Genomic DNA, 23,081 nt, shown 5'->3' with positions numbered 1-23,081 from the left:
TCATGATTAACATAACAATGATGAGAAATGAGTTTGAGGAAAACCCCTCACACATATTCTACTGTGAGGCCTGAAACATTGGACCCATCGTACCCAAAAATGATATTTAATTTGAAGTGACTATCAATCAATTGACTTAGAAATAGACATCGATAATCGTCCGATCAAGTCTTTCCATCTTTTCTCGCAAGATTGTAGATTTTCTGATCTGATGATTCTTCGCGTTGACTTGGAAGTTCTTATGTCATAGTCATTTGAGAATAGCAACACAAAGTTAAGATGTAACAAATATGTATTATATACAAAGGATATACTTATACATATACTAAATGAGAAAAAAAATCCCAATCTTAAGGGTGGTGGTTGCGGACGTCCAACAATGTCTGGGTGGCGGCCCGGAGAGGTACGACGCCAGTGTTGGAGGAGGAGGGCGTGGATGCAAAGCAAGGAGGAGCACGGGCCGAGTGAGAGAGAATGGGACCAGGAGGGGGACTTGAGTGGGTTGGGTGTGTCGGAGTCAGATGTGGCTGTTGTTTAGGCTTTCGTAAAGCCCCCTAGTTTGCTTTCAATTTGCGGGGGAAAACGCGTCCAGATCGGGCGACGGACTGATACAGTTGCATGACAAAATACATCTGGACCGCAGGGTCCAGACATATTCGGACGGTTTGAGGTATGCTTTAGAGATGCCCTCAAGAATCTACATAATACCATATCACACACAAGTTTCACAATATTCAAATATTTTGAATAGTTGCAGACCACGGTAGGTGGGAATCTTTCAAACCGTCAAGCGCACCATGTGACTAGGAACACAAACCCTCACAAAGGTATTAGCCATCGATGGGAGAACCGCTACTTCATTGCCACCGATGGGAGAACCAACACATTATTAGCTTCCCAACATCGACCGTGAAAGCCATGCCGGTATAAGGCAAAGCTCGAGAGACCAATTTTCGACACGATCATCGAAAACCCACGAAACTAACACAAAAGACATAAACTACATTTTTCCAAAAAAACTACAATTTTCTTTTTGACATATAAAGATCCAAGGTTTTCCGTGGTAGCTCCCATAGAAGACCTCCCAACAACTACAGGCACATGATATCTAGAGCAGAATTGATGCGGTCGCGCGCGCCCTTATCATCAGCCAGAGTGGCTTCATTTGGGCGAGGCACAAAGCTTTGCCTTCTTGTAGGTACCATGGACATGTCTTAATATAGATTTTCATGAACCTGACAGAGGTGGAGAAATCATGGTGGCTGCGATCTAAGATTGGTATTGACACAGAGGGTACTGGTTGTGTTGAAAACAATGCGGCACGGGTTCTCCCTATGTGTCGTGTGTTTGGCGACTTGCAGCAGCAGCCTTTGGCAAGCGGGGGTGGCAACATAGGTGGACTGCATTCTTGGTGGTGCTCCTCGAGTATCGAGCCATGACTTTCAGGGTGTAAATCCAAGGTCTGGCCTTCATTGGTAGTATCTGGCAGTGGTCTTTTTTTTGAACATCAGTACAGACACAAACGCTCATATACACGCGCATACACTCACCCCTATGAACGCACACACACACACCCTACCCCTATGAGCACCTTCGAGAGACTGAGCCGACATATCATCTTGAGATTTAGGAAGTCACCGTAGGCGCCTCATCATCGACGGGAACGTCTCCTTCCACTGAAAGCGCATCGCCGGAAATCCTAAAACAAATCCAGAAATAATGCGAGCACCAGGACTTGAACCCTGGTGGGCTGGGGATACCACGGTAATGGTCTTGTTTAAGGCATTGTTTTGGAACTCGAACTTTCTCTAGACTGAAAACCCAAGATCTCCGATCATGCGACGACAACGCTTGTGCTTTGTTTCCTTCATGTAGGCATTGCTTTTTGGAGAATCTCGTTTGTAGTACTGGTGTTGTCTTCGATGGTGGTTAGAGTGCTACTGTTGCGAGTGGTTCAACACCGTGATGGGGTCTTTGTTTTCTTTCTTCTTTTCTTTATTTTAGTTCTTGGTTGTGTGCATCCCTGATGTCTTTGGATATCTTGTTGGTGTAGAGGTTGGGTGTATTTGGTATCATTGCGATATTCCTTTAATAAAAAAAACTACAGGCACATGATAACAGACCTTTACTGAAAAGCTTAGCTAGGACCATTTGATTGGAAGAAATCGTGATTAGGGGCCCATGCCCAGCATAATATGCCCGTAAAAGTCCGTTGGTTTAGAATTTTCACCGTCAGAATGCAAGGAGATTCAGGAGAGAGGACAGATATCAAATTCAGGAAAAGGCTAGATCTTGTTTTGTCCTACTGCCATGTTTTTTTAACCGGGCTATCCCCCTTTCCATTACTTAGAACGGAAATACAAAGGTCTGTTACAGAAAAGAGTCTGAGAACAGGGAGAAGGGGAGAGCGAGTTCAACGCACTGCTAGGAAACCCACTGCACGCACCCGCCATCGAAACGAGCGCTATGGGGCGAAAACCTGAGCAGCACCAGCATTTTCACTAGACCTATTACAAAAGAGGATGGAAACCATCATAGAACAAGGATAACAATTTTAAGATGTTCGTTACGGAGCCAACCAACGAACAACTACCAAAAGTATAACGCACGGCAAGATCTGCATCTTCATTCTCCACCCTTAGACGCATCACAGGCCCTCATCAGCAGCAGGGTCCCGTTGCGGATCATCTCCGCACCCGCTCGAAGTTGCTTGACGTTGTCTCCAGCCTGTAGACCTGCCCAATATAAGAGAAAAGAAGCCACCGCAAAAACAATCTCAAAAGGAGATTTGATCATCTTCTTCTCAAAGGTAGCTTTCTTTCGGGTCAGCCAGATGGACCAAGTAATTGCCCCCAACGCCACAGTATAGAAAGAGTCATGTCGAGCAGGAAAGAGTAGCACCATACAAAAAATTGCCAGTAGTTACGAGGACATAAGTCTGTCCCGAGAGTGACCCCAATCGATCGCCAGACAACTTTGCCAACAGGGCAATCAAAGAACAGATGTTGGAAAGTTTCAATCTGTTGCAAAAGGAACACACAGGTTCCTGGCCATTTACGTTGACGCATCAATTGTCTAGTGAGCACTGCATCTTGAGAAAGTTTCCAAAGAAAAATCTGGATCTTAAGAAGGAGTTTGGCTTTCCAAATCCATTTGTAATTGCACCCACCGAGTGGTTTTTCTTGTCCGACCGCCATGTTTCGGGAGCTACCTTAAGCGTGCAGCTGCTACATGGCCTCACTGTTTTAGGTGAGCGCACATGTTGGCGGGAGGAGAGCACCCAGACCCAAATCTCAGCGACCGGCCACCCATGCCCTGGTTGTCTCTTTATTTATCCGCGGGGTCAGCAGCTGAGCAGTGACCAGTGAGCAGAGCACCACCAAGAGCCAGCCGCCGCTTCCTTCTATTCGCAACGCCGGTAAGCCAAGCTTCAGCTCTCCATGGACGCCACGTCCTAGCCGCCGCTGCGCATCGTGCTCTGCCCCTACCTCTCTTTTGGCCACCTGCTTCCGTACCTGGAGCTCGCCGAGCGCCTGGCGCTGCCCGGCCACCTTGTGTCCACCCCGCGCAACCTCGCCCGCCTCCCGCCGCTGCGCCCCGCTGCGGCGCCGCACGTGGACCTCGTCGAGCTCCCCTTGCCGTGCGTCAACGACCTGCCCGACAGCGCGGAGTCCACCAACGATGTCACCGCCACCGATCATGAGCTCCACTAGAAGGCTTTCGACGGCCTCGCCGCGCCCTTTGGGAGTTCTTGGCCGCTGCGTGCGCCGACGAGGCCACGAGGCCTCACTGGATCATCGTCGACTGCTTCCACCACCGGGCCACCGCCGCCGCCCTCGAGCACAAGGTACGATCCAATCCACCAGAGACGGCTAGTTTGGCGGCAGGCCGGCAGCTTTGTTGGTTCCATCACATGCATGTCTCAAATCTAGTTGCCTTGAATGCCAGGTACCATGTGCGGCGCTTCTGACGACCGCTGCCATGTTCGCTGCCGTCCCCCGCCCGCCATTGGAGCACCCCGAGGCAGGCTCTGCCGTTGCCTCTATGTTTGAACAGGCCACCGCTGCTAGGCGCGTTGTGCCCAGTTACGAGCGAAATGCGATGACACGGTTTGTCGCCGTGCATGGAACGTCATCGGGTATGTCCAGGCTCTGGCGCTGCATCTTGACAGAGAAGAGATGCACACCAACAGCCATCCGGAGCTGCGTCGAGTAGGAGCCTGAGTCCTTCCCGCTCTTAGCAACCCTCCATGGCAAGCCGATGCTGCCCCTCGGCCTTCTGCCGCCGTGCCGCTGGCAGCAATGGAGAAGACCATGCCACTGTTTGGTGGTTGGATGCACAACCGCCCGGCTCGGTGGTGTACGTGGCGCTAGGGAGCGAGGTGCCACTTCGCGAGGAGCAGGTGCGCGAGCTGGCCCTCGGCCTGGAGCTCACCGGGACGCGCTTCCTCTGGGCTCTCAGGAAGCCCATCGGTGCCGATGACGACCCTCTCCCGCCTAGCTTCGAGGAGCACACCCACGACCGCAGACTGGTGGCCACGGGGTGGGTGCCCTAGATGAGCATCCTGGCGCACGCGACCGTCGGCGGGTTCTTGACGCACTGTGGCCGGAACTCGCTGATCGAAGGGCTCCTATTCGGGCACCCACTCGTCATGCTGCCCATCTTCAGCGACCAAGGGCCCAATGCGCGACAAATGGAAGCGGAGAAGGTAGGGTTGCAGGTGGTGAGGGACAAGGACGACGGGTCCTTCGACCGCCATGGCGTCGCGAGCGCCGTCCGGGCAGTCATGGTTGAGGGAGAAGAAAGAAGGGGCTTCGTGGCAAACGCACTGAAGATGCAAGCAGTCATAGCGGATAAGGCACTCCAGGATAGCTACATCAATGAGTTTGTACAACACCTCAGATCTTACGGTGCTGCAGGGGCAGACACAATGGGCGTGTTTGGTTGCCCGCATCGAGCCCAACCAGTCCTGCGCGGGAAGGGAGAGGCCTGTTTGGTTGCCCGGTTTTCCTATTGGGCCTGCATCGCACGCTCCTCAAAGCAGCCCAGAGCCTGGCTCACTGGAAACGCTCGGATCGGCAGTTTCTCGCGAGCCAGGCTGAGTGCGGCGCGAGGTCGCACGAGCAGGAGCGAGGCGAGGGCGAGGGGGATGGCGGGAGATGGAAATCTGGCGCGTCGTCCTGGCGCCAAATTAGCCTCACCCCCCTTTCACTCGCTCACCCATAGCCAATGCCCCCTTTCTTCCCTATTGCCCCACCATCGGCGGTGGCTGCGATTTCAGATCTGAGCTATAGGCGGCGGCAGAAGAGGCGGCGGCGTTTGTGGCGGATCTGGTGCTGCCCTTGTTGTTGGCCACTGTCTGGTCGACCTAGTCTGTGCCATGGCTCCCCCTACGCCGTCCTCGTCTCGGATGCTGGTAAGCAGCACCCCTCCCCCCTTTGTTAGATCACTGGTTAGGCCATTAAGCTAGGTGTAGGATCGATTTCCCACTAAATGAACTGTCGATGTCGACTAGGTTATGGACGCACGGATGAGGTTGATAATCCAGGCAGCAGCACTGATTAGTGTGATTCATGCATGGGTCATGTTCATGCACCAGAGTTGTTCGTCGTGCTGGGAGATCTTTGATCCGCTATGGTCCATTGTTTCCCCGGGAACATGAGATGATCCAAAATCAGAACTACATCTACAACTGCAATGACGTCGAGGCTCTGTGGATGCTTAGAATGAAAAGAGCACCATTTGCCAGGCTTGTCGAGACCTTCAGGAGCAGGGGCTGTTACAAGATAGCATCAACACTGGTGTCAAAGAGCAAGTGGCCATGTTCCTTGCTACCTCTTGAGCACTTGCGTTGGTTTTCCCTTGAAGAGGAAAGGGTGGTGCAACAAAGTAGCGTAAGTATTTCCCTCAGTTTTTGAGAACCAAGGTATCAATCTAGTAGGAGACTACGCGCGAGTCCCTCGCACCTACACAAAACAAATAAATCCTCACAACCAACGCGATAAGGGGTTCAATCCCTACACGGTCACTTACGAGAGTGAGATCTGATAGATATGATAAGATAATATTTTTGGTATATGATAAAGATGCAAAGTAAAATAAAAGCAATGAAAATAACTAAGTATTGGAAGATTAATATGATGAAGATAGACCCGGGGGCCATAGGTTTCACTAGTGGCTTCTCTCAAGAGCATAGGTATTTTACGGTGGGTGAACGAATTACTGTTGAGCAATCGACAGAATTGAGCATAGTTATGAGAATATCTAGGTATGATCATGTATATAGGCATCACGTCCAAGACAAGTAGACCGACTCCTGCTTGCATCTACTACTATTACTCCACGCATCGACTGTTGGGGAACGTAGCAGAATTTTAAAATTTTCTATGCATCACCAAGATCAATCTATGGAGTCATCTAGCAACGAGGGAGAGAGGAGTGCATCTACATACCCTTGTAGATCGCGCGCGGAAGCGTTCAAGAGAACGAGGTTGATGGAGTCATACTCATCGTGATCCAAATCACCGATGACCAAGTGCCGAACGGACAATACCTCCGCGTTCAACACACGTATGGTCGGGAAGACGTCTCCTCCTTCTTGATCCAGCAAGGGGGAAGGAGAGGTTGATGAAGATCCAGCAGCACGACGGCGTGGTGGTGGATGCAGCAGGATCCCGGCAGGGCTTCGCCAAGCGCAAGCGGGGAGGAGAGGTGTTACGGAGGGAGAGGGAGGCGCCAAGAGCAAGGGGTATGGCTGCCCTCCCTCCCCCCTCTTTATATAGGGGCCTTGGGGGGGGGGGGCGCCGGCCCTAGGAGATGAATCTCCAAGGGGGCGGCGGCCAAGGGGTGGCTTCCCCCCCAAGCCAAGTGGGGGGCGCCCCCACCCCTAGGGTTTCCCAACCCTAGGCGCAGTGGAGGCCCAAGGGGGGGGGCGCACCAGCCCACTAGGGGATGGTTCCCCTCCTAATTCAGCCCATGGGGCCCTCTGGGATAGGTGGCCCCACCCGGTGGACCTCCGGGACCCTTCCGGTGGTCCAGGTACAATACCGGCGACCCCCGAAACCTTCCCGATGGCCGAAACTGGACTTCCTATATATAAATCTTTACCTCCGGACCATTCCGGAACTCCTCATGATGTCCAGGATCTCATCCGGGACTCCGAACAACTTTCGGGTTACTGCATACTAATATCTCTACAACCCTAGCGTCACCGAACCTTAAGTGTGTAGACCCTACGGGTTCGGGAGACATGCAGACATGACCGAGACGCCTCTCCGGTCAATAACCAACAGCGGGATCTGGATACCCATGTTGGCTCCCACATGGTCCACGATGATCTCATCGGATGAACCACGATGTCGAGGATTCAATCAATCCATATACAATTCCCTTTGTCAATCGGTACGTTACTTGCCCGAGACTCGATCGTAGGTATCCCAATACCTCGTTCAATCTCGTTACCGGCAAGTCACTTTACTCGTGCCTTAATGCATGGTCCCATGATCAACCACTTGGTCACATTGAGCTCATTGTGATGATGCATTACCGACTGGGCCCAGAGATACCTCTCCGTCACACGGAGTGACAAATCCCAGTCTCGATTCGTGACAACCCAATAGACACTTTCGGAGATACCTGTAGTGTACCTTTATAGTCACCCAGTTACGTTGTGACGTTTGGCACACCCAAGGCACTCCTACGGTATCCGGGAGTTGCACAATCTCATGGTCTAAGGAAATGATACTTGACATTCGGAAAAGCTACAGCAAATGAACTACACGATCTTTGAGCTATGCTTAGGATTGGGTCTTCTCCATCACATCATTCTCCTAATGATGTGATCCCGTTATCAATGACATCCAATGTCCATAGTCAGGAAACCATGACTATCTTTTGATCAACGAGCTAGTCAACTAGAGGCTCACTAGGGACGTGTTGTGGTCTATGTATTCACACATGTATTACAATTTTCGGATAACACAATTATAGCATGAACAATAGACAATTATCATGAACAAATAAATATAATAATAACCATTTTATTATTGCCTCTAGGGCATATTTCCAACATCGACCGCAATCCAGCATGCATCTAGAGTATTAAGTTCATAAGAACATAGTAACGCCTTAAGCAAGATGACATGATGTAGAGGGATAAATTCATGCAATATGATAAAAACCCCATCTTGTTATCCTCGATGGCAACAATACAATACGTGCCTTGCTGCCCCTACTGTCACTGGGAAAGGACACCACAAGACTGAACCCAAAGCTAAGCACTTCTCCCATTGCAAGAAAGATCAATCTAGTAGGCCAAACCAAACTGATAATTCGAAGAGACTTGCAAAGATAACCAATCATACATAAAAGAATTCAGAGAAGATTCAAATATTGTTCATAGATAAACTTGATCATAAACCCACAATTCATCGGTCTCAACAAACACACCGCAAAAGAAGATTACATCGAATAGATCTCCACAAGAGAGGGGGAGAACTTTGTATTGAGATCCAAAAAGAGAGAAGAAGCCATCTAGCTAATAACTATGGACCCGTAGGTCTGAGGTAAACACTTACACTTCATCGGAGAGGCTATGGTGTTGATGTAGAAGCCCTCCGTGATCGATGCCCCCTCCAGCGGAGCTCCGGAACAGGCCCCAAGATGGGATCTCGTGGATACAGAAAGTTACGGCGGTGGAATTAGGGTTTTGGCTCCGTATCTGATCGTTTGTGGGTACATAGGTATATATAGGAGGAAGAAGTATGTCGGTGGAGCAACAGGGAGCCCACGAGGGTGGAGGGCGCGCCTGGGTGGGGGGGGGGGGTAGGCGCGCCCCCTACCTCGTGTCCTCCCTGTTAGTTGGTTGATGTAGGGTCCAAGTCTCCTCGATCATGTTCGGTGAGAAAATCACGTTCCCGCAGGTTTCATTCCGTTTGGACTCCGTTTGATATTCCGTTTCTTCGAAACCCTAAAATAGGCAAAAAACAACAATTCCGGGCTGGGCCTTCGGTTAGTAGGTTAGTCCCAAAAATAATATAAAAGTGGATAATAAAGCCCAATAATGTCCAAAGCAGTAGATAATATAGCATGGAGCAATAAAAATTATAGATACGTTGGAGACGTATCAAGCATCCCCAAGCTTAATTCCTGCTCGTCCTCGAGTAGGTAAATGATAAAAACAGAATTTTTGATGTGGAATGCTACTTGGCATAATTTCAATGTAATTCTTCTTAATTGTGGCATGAATATTCAGATTCGAAAGATTCAAGACAAAAGTTTAATATTGACATAAAAATAATAAAACTTCAAGCATACTAACTAAGAAATTATGTCTCTTCAAAATAACATGGCCAAAGAAAGTTATCCCTACAAAATCATATAGTCTGGCTATGCTCTATCTTCACCACACAAAGTATTTAAATCATGCACAACCCCGATGACAAGCTAAGCAATTGTTTCATACTTTTGACATTCTCAAAACTTTTTAATCTTCACGCAATACATGAGCGTGAGCCATGGACATAGCACTTTAGGTGGAATAGAATGGTGGTTGTGGGGGAGACAAAAAGGGAGAAGATAGTCTCACATCAACTAGGCGTATGATAACCCACAAGTATAGGGGATCGCAACAGTTTTCGAGGGTAGAGTATTCAACCCAAATTTATTGATTCAACACAAGGGGAGCCAAAGAATATTCTCAAGTATTAGCAGTTGAGTTGTCAATTCAACCACACCTGGAAACTTAATATCTACAGCAAAGTATTTAGTAGCAAAGTAATATGATAGTAGTGGTAACGGCAGCAAATGGTAATGATAGCAAAAGTAATGTTTTTGGTATTTTGTAGTGATGATAGCAATAGCAACGAAAAAGTAAATAAGCGAAGAACAATATATGGAAAGCTCGTAGGCAATGGATCAATGATGGAGAATTATGCCGGATGCGGTTCATCATGTAACAGTCATAACCTAGGGTGACACAGAATTAGCTTCAATTCATCAATGTAATGTAGGCATGTATTCCGAATATAGTCATACATGCTTATGGAAAAGAACTTGCATGACATCTTTTGTCCTACCCTCCCGTGGCAGCGGGGTCCTAGCAAAACTAAGAGATATTAAGGCCTCCTTTTAATAGAGTACCGGACCAAAGCATTAACACATAGTGAATACATGAACTCCTCAAACTACGGTCATCACCGGTAAGTATCCCGATTATTGTCACTTCGGGGTTAACGGATCATAACACATAATAGGTGACTATAGACTTGCAAGATAGGATCAAGAACTCTCATATATTGATGAAAACATAATAGGTTCAGATCTGAAATCATGGCACTCAGGGCCTAGTGACAAGCATTATGCATAGCAAAGTCATAGCAACATCAATCTCAGAACATAGTGGATACTAGGGATCAAACCCTAACAAAACTAAGTCGATTACATGATAAATCTCATCCAACCCATCACCGTCCAGCAAGCTTACAATGGAATTACTCACGCATGGCGGTGAGCATCATGAAATTGGTGATGGAGGAAGGTTGATGATGACGATGGCGACGGATTCCCCTCTCCAGAGCCCCGAATGGACTCCAGATCAGCCCTCCTGAGAGGTTTTAGGGCTTGGCGGCGGCTCCATATCATAAAATGCGATGAATCCTTCTTCTTTATATTTTTCTCTCCGAAACCAAATATATAGAGTTGGAGTTGAGGTCGGAGGAGCTCCAGGGGGCCCACGAGGTAGGGGGCGCGCCGTAGGGGGGCAGGCGCGCCCCCCACCCTCGTGGACAGGTGGTGCCCCCTAGTCTTCATCTTTTGCAGGGATTTTTTTATTATTTCCGACAAGATGTTCCGTGAAGTTTCAGGCCATTCCGAGAACTTTTGTTTCTGCACATAAATAACACCATGGCAATTCTGCTGAAAACAGCGTCAGTCCGGGTTAGTTTCATTCAAATCATGTAAGTTAGAGTCCAAAATAAGGGCAAAAGTGTTTGGAAAAGTAGATACGACGGAGACGTATCAACTCCCCCAAGCTTAAACCTTCGCTTGTCCTCAAGCAATTCAGTTGACAAACTGAAAGTGATAAAGAAAAACTTTTACAAACTCTGTTTGCTCTTGTTGTTGTAAATATGTAAAGCCAGCATTCAAGTTTTCAGCAAAGATTATGAACTAACCATATTCACAATAACACATAGGTCTCATGTTTACTCATATCAATGGCATAATCAACTAGCAAGCAATAATAATAAATCTCAGATGACAAAACTTTCTCAAAACAATCATAATATGATATAACAAGATGGTATCTCGGTAGCCCTTTCTGAGACCACAAAACATAAATGCAGAGCACCTTTAAAGATCAAGGACTGACTAGACATTGTAATTCATGGTAAAAGAGATCCAGTCAAGTCATACTCAATGTAAACTAACAGTAATGAATGCAAATGAGAGTGGTGCTCTCCAACTGGTGCTTTTTAATAAGAGGATGATGAGTCAACATGAAAGTAAATAGATAGGCCCTTCGCAGAGGGAAGCGGGGATTTGTAGAGGTGCCAGAGCTCGGTTTTGAAATAGAGGTGAATAATATTTTGAGCGGTATACTTTCATTGTCAACATAACAACCAAGAGATGGCGATATCTTCCATGCTACACACATTATAGGCGGTTCCCAAACAGAATGGTAAAGTTTATACTCCCCCTCCACCAACAAGCATCAATCCATGGCTTGCTCGAAACAACGAGTGCTTCCAACTAACAAGAGTCCCACGGGGAGTTGTGTTTGCAATTATTTTGATTTGATTTGCATAAAGCATGGGACTGGGCATCCCGGTGACCAGCCCTTTTCTCGTGAGTGAGGAGCGGAGTCCACTCCTCTTGAGAATAACCCGCCTAACATGGAAGATAAGGACAGCCCTAGTTGATACATGAGCTATTAGAGCATACAAAACAGGATATTAATTTGAAGGTTTAGAGTTTGGCACATACAAATTTACTTGGAACAGCGGGTAGATACCGTATATAGGTAGGAATGGTGGACTCATATGGAATAACTTTGGGGTTTATGGAGTTGGATGCACAAGCAGTATTCCCGCTTAGTACAGGTGAAGGCTAGAAAAAGACTGGGAAGCGACCAGCTAGAGAGTGACAACAGTCATGAACATGCATTAAAATTAATTAACACCGAATACAAGCATGACTAGGATATAATCCACCATGAACATAAAGATCGTGAAGGCTATGTTGATTTTCTTTCAACTACATGCGTGAACATGTGCCAAGTCAAGTCACTTAAATCAATCAGAGGAGGATACCACCCTATCATACCACATCACAACCATTTTAATAGCATGTTGGCACGCAAGGTAAACCTTTCTAAGCTCCTAGCTAATTAAGCATGGCACAAGAAACTACGATCTCTAATTGTCATTGCAAAAATGTTTATTCATAATAGGCTGAATTAGGAATGATGAACTAATCATATTTACAAAAACAAGAGAGGTCGAGTTCATACCAGCTTTTCTCATCCCAGTCAGTCCATCATATATCGTCATAATTGCCTTTCACTTGCACGACCAAACGATGTGAATAATAATAATAGTGCATGTGCATTGGACTGAGTTGGAATCTGCAAGCATTCAATAAACACGAGAAGACAAGGCAATATGGGCTCTTTTGCCAGATCAACAATAATGCATATAAGAACCACTTCAACAATTTAATCATGGTCTTCTCCTATCGACCCCAAAGAAAAGAAAAGAAATAAAACTATTTACATGGGAAATCTCCCAACAAGCAAAAGAAGAACAGGAAATCTTGTTGGGTTTTCTTTTTAATTACTACTACAAGCATGGAAAGTAAACTAATTAAAAACTAAAACTAATTTTTTGGGTTTTTCTTAAGGTTTATCAAACACACAAGAAGAAAGCATAAAAAGGAAATAAACTAGCATGGATGTTACAATGAAAAAGTATGAGCACCGACATCTAGCAATGAGTGTGTTCTTGCTACCTCTTTTAGCACTGCGTTGGTTTTCCCCGAAGAGGAAGGGATGATGCAGCAAAGTAGCGTAAGTATTTCCCTCAGTTTTTGAGAACCAAGGTATCAATCCAGTAGGAGGCTACGCGCGAGTCCCTCGCACCTGCACAAAACAAATAAATCCTCGCAACCAACGCAAATAGGGGTTGTCAATCCCTATAGGGCCACTTACGAGAGTGAGATCTGATAGATATGAAAAGATAATATTTTTGGTATTTTTATGATAAAGATGCAAAGTAAAATAAAGGCAAAGTAAATAGCAAAGTAAATAACTAAGTAGTAGGAGATTGATATGATAAAGATAGACCCGGGGGGCGTAGGTTTCACTAGTGGCTTCTCTCGAGAGCATAAGTATTCTACGGTGGGTGAACAAATTACTGTTGAGCAATTGACAGAATTGAGCATAGTTATGAGAATATGTAGGTATGATCATGTATATAGGCATCACGTCCGAGACAAGTAGACCGACTCCTGAATGCATCTACTACTATTACTCCACTCATCGACCGCTATCCAGCATGCATCTAGAGCATTAAGTTAAAAACAGAGTAACACTTTAAGCAAGATGACATGATGTAGAGGGATAGACTCATGCAATATGAAGAAAACCCCTACTGTCACTGGGAAAGGACACCACAAGACTGAACCCAAAGCTAAGCACTTCTCCCATTGCAAGAAAGATCAATCTAGTAGGCCAAACCAAACTGATAATTCGAAGAGACTTGCAAAGATAACCAATCATACATAAAAGAATTCAGAGAAGATTCAAATATTATTCATAGATAGACTTGATCATAAACCCACAATTCATCGGTCTCAACAAACACACCGCAAAAAGAAGATTACATCGAATAGATCTCCACAAGAGAGGGGGAGAACATTGTATTGAGATCCAAAAAGAGAGAAGAAGCCATCTAGCTACTAACTATGGACCCGTAGGTCTGAGGTAAACTACTCACACTTCATCGGAAGGGCTATGGTGTTGATGTAGAAGCCCTCCGTGATCGATGCCCCCTCTGGCGGAGCTCCGGAACAGGCCCCAGAGATGGGATCTCATGGATACAGAAAGTTACGACGGTGGAATTAGGGTTTTGGCTCCGTATCTGATCGTTTGGGGGTACGTGGGTATATATAGGAGGAAGAAGTACGTCGGTGGAGGAATAGGGGGCCCACGAGGGTGGAGGGAGCGTCTGGGGGGGGGGGGGGGGGGGGGGGGTAGGCGCGCCCCCTACCTTGTGCCTCCTGTCACGTGTCTTGGCGCAGGGTCCAAGTCTCCTGAGTTGTATTCGATGAGAAAATCACGTTCCCGAAGGTTTCATTCCGTTTGGAGTCCGTTTGATATTCCTTTTCTTCGAAACCCTAAAACAGGCAAAAACAGCAATTCTGGGATGGGCCTCCGGTTAATAGGTTAGTCCCAAAAATAATATAAAAGTGGATAATAAAGCCCAATAATGTCCAAAACAGTAGATACTATAGCATGGAGCAATCAAAAATTATAGATACGTTGGAGACATATCATGTGTGAACATAAATGTAATGTCGGTGGGAAATACGTACTCCCCCAAGTTTAGGCCTTTGGCCTAAGCTGGTCTATGGCCACGGCTGGCCTGGCGGATATCCATAATGATAGTTGGGGTCATACTGCGAAGAAGAAGACTCTGATTGCCACTGGTTGGCAATCATCTCTGGACCCCACTGGTGATTAGACTGTCGTGGAGGATCAACTTGTGGTTCCGACTCTGGCTCTGCGGCCGATGCAGGGTTCCGGTAGGCGTGAATATCCTCCGGCGAGACGAGGTACTGGCCTGCAGATAAATCAAACAAGGAAGGAGCAGGCAAGGTAATAGTCTCCGGATGATGTTTATCAAAGAACAATTTGTATTTAAGCTCCCCTTCCCTATTCTTTATAATGAAATCATGTACTACCATACTCTTATAATCTAAATAAACACGAGGCAACAATTTTTCTTCCTTCTCATAATGCCTAATAGGTATGTTAAAATGTGCAGCTAGGCGTGAAGCATAGATGCCTCCAAAGATGAGGCCCTTTGTATGGTTCAGACTTAACCGTTTAGCAATAATACCACCCATACTAACAGAGTTATCACAGAATAAACCATGGAACAAAATAATAATATCAGGAACACTAAGGTTTCCACAGTTTCCGCGACCAATTAAGCAATGACTAGCAAATATTGCAAAGTAGCGTAAAACAGGAAAATGTATGCTAGTGATTCGTGCATCGGAAACCTTCCTCGTTTCCCCTACAGTGATGGTATCAATAAACCCATCCACATCGTCACGATGTGGTTCCTCTATTTTGCCCTCGAAAGGGATCAAACAAACCCGACAAAAATCATAAAGTGACATCTTCTTAACCACATCATATAAATGAAACTCTACTGAAGGAGGTGATTCCCTAGGATAATAGTAGAAGTTTTGCACAAAAGTATTTGTGAGTAAGAGATATTGTTCGCGTTCGTCGCTGAGCAAGTCGGTGAGGCCTGCATTCTTAGTCAATTCATAAAAATCCTCATAAATCCCGGTTGCTCTCAAGAATTCATCGGAGGGCCATTCACACGGCGTAACCTCCGCGGTGCGAGGCAAATTATATTTGGGGCTTCATTGCTTCTTCATTTTGCTTTTCCTTCGAGCTTCGGCTCGATGAGCCCCTCAAAAATCTTTTCATTATTCTCTGGAAAATTCTGAATTTTTTAGTAACTTCAAAATAAAAGTAAGCCAAACTCAATAATATTGGTAGCAACTACTCATACAAGTGCCTAGAGCCTATATCATGCATCAAAACTACTTGGAGCCATATAAATTTGACATGCAAACTCAAGAACATGGTCATCTAGGCAGCACAAATTTGCAATGAATAAATCACTAGAACAAAAACTAATTGGACCAATAGAGGAGTCACATACCAAGGAACAATCTCCCCAAGCAGTTTTGTGAGAGGTGCTTTGAGCAAGGAGATCGAAAATGGCAGCAAAATGAGCTTGGACTCGGATTTGAGCTGGATATTCGTGTTTGTGGGAGGAAGGAGTGTGTGGGTGCAAGGATAAGTGGAGGAGGGCCACCATGGCCCACGAGGCAGGGGCGCGCACCCAGGGGGGTAGGGCGCGCCCCTGACCCTCGTGGCCAGGTGCCAGCTCCTCCTGCTGTGTTCTCAGTGCCAAATATTCTCAAATATTCTAGAAAAAATCATATTTAAATTTCAGGGCATTTGGAGAACTTTTATTTTCAGGGTATTTTTATAGGGCCATTTGCATTTCTGTCCCTAACTCGAACCACCTAATCAGATATACCCCTAATTCGAAAGCCTGCTCAAATTTGCCCCTCCGCCGTTAGGTGCCCTTACAGAAAAGCCCTTCTGCGCCGTTACCGTCTGGTCAAACAACTTTGACCGTCCTGAAAAAAATAGCAAAAAAATTTAAAAAAATCTAAAATTTTGTGAGATCGAAGATACTCATGTGCGCAAGGTGCGTGCAAATTTTTGTGCTATTTGGACATTGCAGGAGCTCGTGGCGAGGAAAAACAGTTAATATGCACGCTAGTGAACAGTAAATTTGAAATAAAATAGCAAGAAAATTCAAAAAAATATGAAATTTTTTGGCATCAAAGAGGCTTGGGTGCACAAGGTGCTTGCAAGTTTTTGTGATCAAATGACTTGCGAGGAGCTCTCGCAAGAAAAAACAAAATAGTCATTTTTTCCCAAGTTTTTTCCCGGGCCAGATTTTGTTTTTTTCTCCACAAGCCCCTCCAATGTCCAAACACAACAAAAATTGGCACGCAGCTTTTAGACCATAGCCTCTTTGATGCCAAAAAATTTCATATTTTTTTGAATTTTCTTGCTATTTTTTTGAATTTACTGTTCACAGGCTTACATATTTACTGTTTTTCCTTTGACACGAGCTCCTGAATGCCCAAACAGCACAAAAAATTGCACGCACCTTGCGAACCTGAGTATCTTTGATCTCACAAATTTTCAGATTTTTTAGATTTTTTTTGCTATTTTTTTGGGGCCGGTCAATGCCCTTTGACCGGCTTTGACCGGACGGTAACGGCGCAAAAGGGCATTTATGTAAGGGCACGTAACGACGGAGGGGCATTTTTGAGCAGGCTTTCGAATTAGGGGAAAATGTGAGTAGTGGGTTCGAGTTAGGGACACAGATCTAAAAGACCCATTTTTATATTGCACGGATAATTCAGATAACAGACAGAAAATACTATTTTTATTTTATTTAAAATAAATAACAAAAATTAAAAGTAGGGTACAGAATGTTGTGCCTTCTAGTTTCATCCATCTCATGATCATCAAAAGGAATCCACTAGCAAGGTTGATCAAGTCTTGTTAACGAACTCATTCGGAATAACATGGAACCGGAGAAATTTCGAATAACACTATGTTACCTCAATGGGGATATGCACATCCTCAATAATAAGAATATCATATTTCTTCTTGACAGTAGGAAGAGGAAATTCAAAACCTCCAAATATAATTGATGGAATTTTTCCAATAGATTTGATACTATGAACTTGAGGTTGTTTCCTCGGAAAGTGTACCGTATGCTCATTACCATTAACATGAAAAGTGACATTGCCTTTAGTGCAATTAATAACAGCCCCTGCAGTATTCAAAAAGGGTCTTCCAAGAATAATAGACATACTATCGTCCTCGGGAATATCAAGAATAACAAAGTCCGTTAAAATAGTAATGTTTGCAACTACAACAGGCACATCCTCACAAATACCGACAGGTATGGCAGTTGATTTATCAGCCATTTGCAAAGATATTTCAATAGGTGTCAACTTATTCAAATCAAGTCTACGATATAAAGAGAGAGGCATAACACTAACACCGGCTCCAAGATCACATAAATCAGTTTTAACATAGTTTCTTTTAGTGGAGCATGGTATATTGGGTACTCCTAGATCTCCAAGTTTCTTTGGTATTCCACCCTTAAAAGTATAATTAGCAAGCATGGTGGAAATTTCAGCTTCTGGTATCTTTCTTTTATTAGTGACAATTTCTTTCATGTACTTAGCATAAGGATTCATTTTAAGCATACCAGTTAATCGCATACGCAAAAAAATAGGTCTAATAATTTCAGCAAAGCACTCAAAATCTTCATCATCCTTTTTCTTGGATGGTTTGGGAGGAAAAGGCATGGGTTTCTGAACCCAAGGCTCTCTTTCCTTTCTGTGTTTCCTAGCAACAAAGTCTTTCTGATCATAACATTGATTCTTTGATTGTGGGTTATCAAGATCAACAGTAGGTTCAATTTCTACATCATTATCATTACTAGGTTGAGCATCATCATGACCATTTTTATTAACATTATCACTAGTTTCAGGTTCATTACCAGATTGTGTTTCAGCATCAGAAATAGAAATATCATTTGGATTATCAGGTGGTTGAGCTATAGGTTCACTAGAAGCATGCAGAGTCCTATCATTTTTCTTTTTCTTCCTTTTAGAAGGACTAGGTGCATCTATATTATTTCTCTGAGAATCTTGCTCAATTCTCTTAGGGTGGCCTTCAGGATACAAAGGTTCCTGAGTCATTCTACCAGTTCTAGTAGCCACTCTAACAACATAATCATTATTCTTACTATTCAATTCATTAAGCAAATCATTTTGAGCTCTAAGTACTTGTTCTACTTGAGTGGTAACCATAGAATCATGTTTACTAATAAGTTTAAGTTCACCTTTAACATTAGCCATATAATCACCCAAGTGTTCAAGCATATTTGAATTGTATTTCAATTGTCTACCAAAATAATCATTGAAGTCTTCTTGCTTAGCCATAAATTTATCAAACTCATCTAAGCATGGGCTAGCAAACTTAGTAAATGGGATTTCAGCTTTGTCATATCTATAGAGAGAATTTACCTTTACTACCTGTGTCGGGTTATCAAGACCATGAGTTTCTTCAATAGGTAATGGATTAAGGTCATATGTTTCTTCAACAGGCGGTAAATTAAGACCATGTATTTCTTCAATAGGAGGTAAATTCTTAACATCTTCAGCTTTAATACCTTTTTCTTTCATAGATTTCTTTGCCTCTTGCATATCTTCAGGACTGAGAAATAGAACACCTCTCTTCTTCGGAGTTGGTTTAGGAATAGGCTCAGGAAGTGTCCAATTATTTTCGTTTGTCAACATATTATTCAATGAATTTCAGCTTCATCCGGTGTTCTTTCCCTGAAAACAGAACCAGCACAACTATCTAGTTAATCTCTGGAAGCGTCGGTTAGTCCATTATAAAAGATATCAAGTATTTCATTTTTCTTAAGAGGATGATCAGGCAAAGCATTAAGTAATTGGAGAAGCCTCCCCCAAGCTTGTGGGAGACTCTCTTCTTCAATTTGCACAAAATTATATATATCCCTTAAAGCAGCTTGTTTCTTATGAGCAGGGAAATATTTAGCAGAGAAGTAATAAATCATATCCTGGGGACTACGCACACAGCCAGGATCAAGAGAATTAAACCATATCTTAGCATCACCCTTTAATGAGAACGGAAGTATTTTAAGGATATAAAAGTAGCGAGTTTTCTCATCATTAGTGAACGGGGTGGCTATATCATTTAATTTAGTATGATGTGCCACAACAGTTTCAGATTCATAGCCATGAAAAGGATCAGATTCAACCAAAGTAATTATATCAGGATCAACAGAGAATTCATAATCCTTATCAGTAACACAGATAGGTGAAGTAGCAAAAGCAGGGTCAGGTTTCATTCTAGCATTAAGAGATTGCTGCTTCCATTTAGCTAATAGTTTCTTAAGATCACTTCTATTATTACAAGCAAGAATAGCTCTAGCAGATTCTTCATCCAGAACATAACCCTCAAGAACAACTGGCAATTCATAAGTATTAGGGGGAGAGTCTTCATCATCACTATCTTTAGTATAATCAGTTTCAATAATTTCGTTCTCTCCAACCCTAGCAAGTTGTTCATCAAGAAAGAAAGTCTCTTTTAGTTTCTTCATCCATAACATAGCCCTCAGGCACAACAGGTAATTCATATTTATTAGGAGAGCCTTCATAATCACTTTCATCAGTATTATCAGTTTCAATAATTTCATTCTCTCTAGCCCTAGCAAGTTGTTCATCAAGAAATTCACCGAGTGGCACAGTAGTATCAGGCATAGAAGTAGTTTCATCATAAGTATCATGCATAGCAGAAGTGGCATCATCAATAATATGCGACATCAGAATTAATAGCAGAAGCAGGTTTAGGTGTCGCAAGCTTACTCAAAACAGAAGGTGAATCAAGTGCAGAGCTAGATGGCAGTTCCTTACCTCCCCTCGCAGTTGAGGGATAAATCTTGGTTTTTGGATCTCTCAAGTTCTTCATAATGATAAGCCGATATAAATCCCAAGTGACTCAAAGAATAGAGCTATGCTCCCCGGCAACGGCGCCAGAAAATAGTCTTGATAACCCACAAGTATAGGGGATCGCAACAGTTTTCGAGAGTAGAGTATTCAACCCAAATTTATTGATTGGACACAAGGGGAGCCAAAGAATATTCTCAAGTATTAGCAGCTGAATTGTCAATTCAACCACACGTGGAAACTTAATATCTGCAGAAAAGTATTTAGTAGCAAAGTAATATGATAGTAGTGGTAATGGTAGCAAAAGGTAATGATAGCAAAAGTAATGTTTTTGGTATTTTGTAGTGATGATAGCAATAGCAACATAAAAGTAAATAAGCGAAGAACAATATGGAAAGCTCGTAGGCAATGGATCAGTGATGGAGAATTATGTCGGATGCGGTTCATCATGTAACAGTCATAACCTAGGGTGACACAGAACTAGCTCCAATTCATCAATGTAATGTAGGCATGTATTCCGAATATAGTCATACGTGCTTATGGAAAAGAACTTGCATGACATCTTTTGTCCTACCCTCCCGTTGCAGCGGGGTCCTAGCGGAAACTAAGGGATATTAAGGCCTCCTTTTAATAGAGTACCAGACCAAAGCATTAACACATAGTGAATACATGAACTCCTCAAACTACGGCCATCACCGGTAAGTATCCCGATTATTGTCACTTCGGGGTTAACGGATCATAACACATAATAGGTGACTATAGACTTGCAAGATAGGATCAAGAACTCTCATACATTGATGAAAACATAATAGGTTCAGATCTGAAATCATGGCACTCGGGCCCTAGCACTACAAAAAAAGACACATCCGTGACATTTTGGGCTGAACGAATTTTTTTCTGTCATACATATGATACTTCTATGACGATAATTGTGACAAAACCCGGTATCATCATAGATGTGGTGGGCTCCTACTTCTATGACAAAAAATCATGACAGAAAATGGGCTTTTCGTCCTGGGCGGGCCGGAGACGCAGATGCATGACATTCTTTGGGCCGTCCATGACGGAAAAAACCGTGGTAGAAGCGAGGAGGAGGAAAATTTCGGGGAGTTCCCGGTTACGATCGGAGGTCGGGGGCCGAGCGATGCGTGTTTCTCTCATACACGTACGCGCGTGTGTGCGAGGCGTTGGCTCTAACTGAACCCGAGTGAGGCGTTGGGCTCTAACTGAACCCGAGAGATTGCACTGCAGGCTACGCATTACTGAACCCGAGCGATCGATCAATGGCTATTAACTGAACCCGATCGAGCGATTCCTTCGCTACTGCTGCTAACCGAAGCCGATCGACGCTGCGTCTGGATGAACAGTGAGCATTGCAGGGGGGTTTGGATGAACAGTTCCCGATGGGGGTGGATGAACAGGACCCCGTGGTGTTGCCTCTGGATGAACAGGACCCCGATCGATCAAGCCGGTTGGGGCTGGATGAACAGGACCCCGTGGAGGGCTGGATGAACAATACCACCCCGTGGAGGGCAGGATGAACAGTAGATGGTGGAGGGCAGGATGAACAGTAGCCCGTGGAGGGGTGGTTGAAAAGGAGCCCGTGGAGAGGGCTGGTTGAATAGTAGCCGATGGAGTAGCGCGCGGTGGAGGTTGGATGAACAGGAGCCCGTGGATGAACAGTCGCAGGTGGAGGCTGGAGGAGGTCGACGGTGGATGAACAGTAGCTCGTGGAGGCTGGAGGGGGTCGACGGTGGAGATGAACAGTATCCCGTGGAGTCTCGTTTTGCGGTACGCCACACCCCTCCCGATGAACAGGACCCCCGTTTCGACCGTAGCGCTCCAACACAAGTCTGTTTCATCCGTTTTGCGGTACGCCACACCCCTCCCGATCAACAGGACCCCCGTTTCGATCGTAGGAGGTTTGTTTCCTCCGTTTTGCGGTACGCCAGACCCCTCCCGATCAACAGGACCCCGTTCCGAATGTAGGAGGTCCGTTTCCTCCGTTGTGTGGTACGCCAGGCCTTGTTTCCATCGGCTGTTCCGTCCAAGCCCTCCCGATGAACACGACCACACATTCCGTTCCGACCCAGCCGGTTGGCTCCCACGCGTTCCGTTGCCTCCCGATGAACACGACGCATTCCATTGCCTCCCCATGAACACGACGCATTCCGTTGCCTCCCCATGAAGACGACGCATTCCATTGCCTCCCCATGAACACGACGACGACGCTGTTTCTCCGTTCCAACCCAGCCATGTACACGAGCCCTCGCCGTACGTATGCGCGACTAGGCGTTCGAGACCCCGCCCGTATGTACACATACGTGGCTGTATTTTCTTTCTTGCACCCTGGCCGCTATACGTACGCGTACATGCTACGTGCGCGCCTCTACTACGACACATGCGCGCCTCTACATCGACCAGTATGTACGTACACGTTCGCGACAAGAATGACAACGCTACATACGCTTCGACCAGGTGGGTCCCGACTGTCAGGCACTTCCTTGCCTGCGAAGTTGTAGCTGGTGGGTCCAAGCAGTCAGGGGGCGAATCATTTTTTTTCCCGGACGCACTTCCTTGCGTGCGAAGATGCAGGTGGTGGGTCCCAGCAGTCAGGGGGAAATGTTTTTTCCGCGCAATACAGTGGCCCGTCCGGTGGGTCCCAACTGACAGGTGGAGAAATCATTATTTTCTGCGTAATA

The 23,081-nt window shown here is 45.2% G+C and overlaps 2 pseudogenes; both read left to right on the top strand.

The window, feature by feature from the left end:
* The first annotated feature begins 3,440 nt into the window (after positions 1-3,440).
* On the top strand, positions 3,441-5,226 carry LOC125507513 (annotated as a pseudogene).
* Positions 5,227-5,380: 154 nt separating this feature from the next.
* The window catches only part of LOC125507512, a 70,298-nt pseudogene continuing 52,597 nt past the window's right edge, over positions 5,381-23,081 (top strand).

This window comes from Triticum urartu, chromosome 5 (assembly GCF_003073215.2).
Source record: "Triticum urartu cultivar G1812 chromosome 5, Tu2.1, whole genome shotgun sequence".
NCBI lineage: Eukaryota > Viridiplantae > Streptophyta > Magnoliopsida > Poales > Poaceae > Triticum > Triticum urartu.
This window is presented reverse-complemented; position numbering and strand designations above follow the sequence as displayed.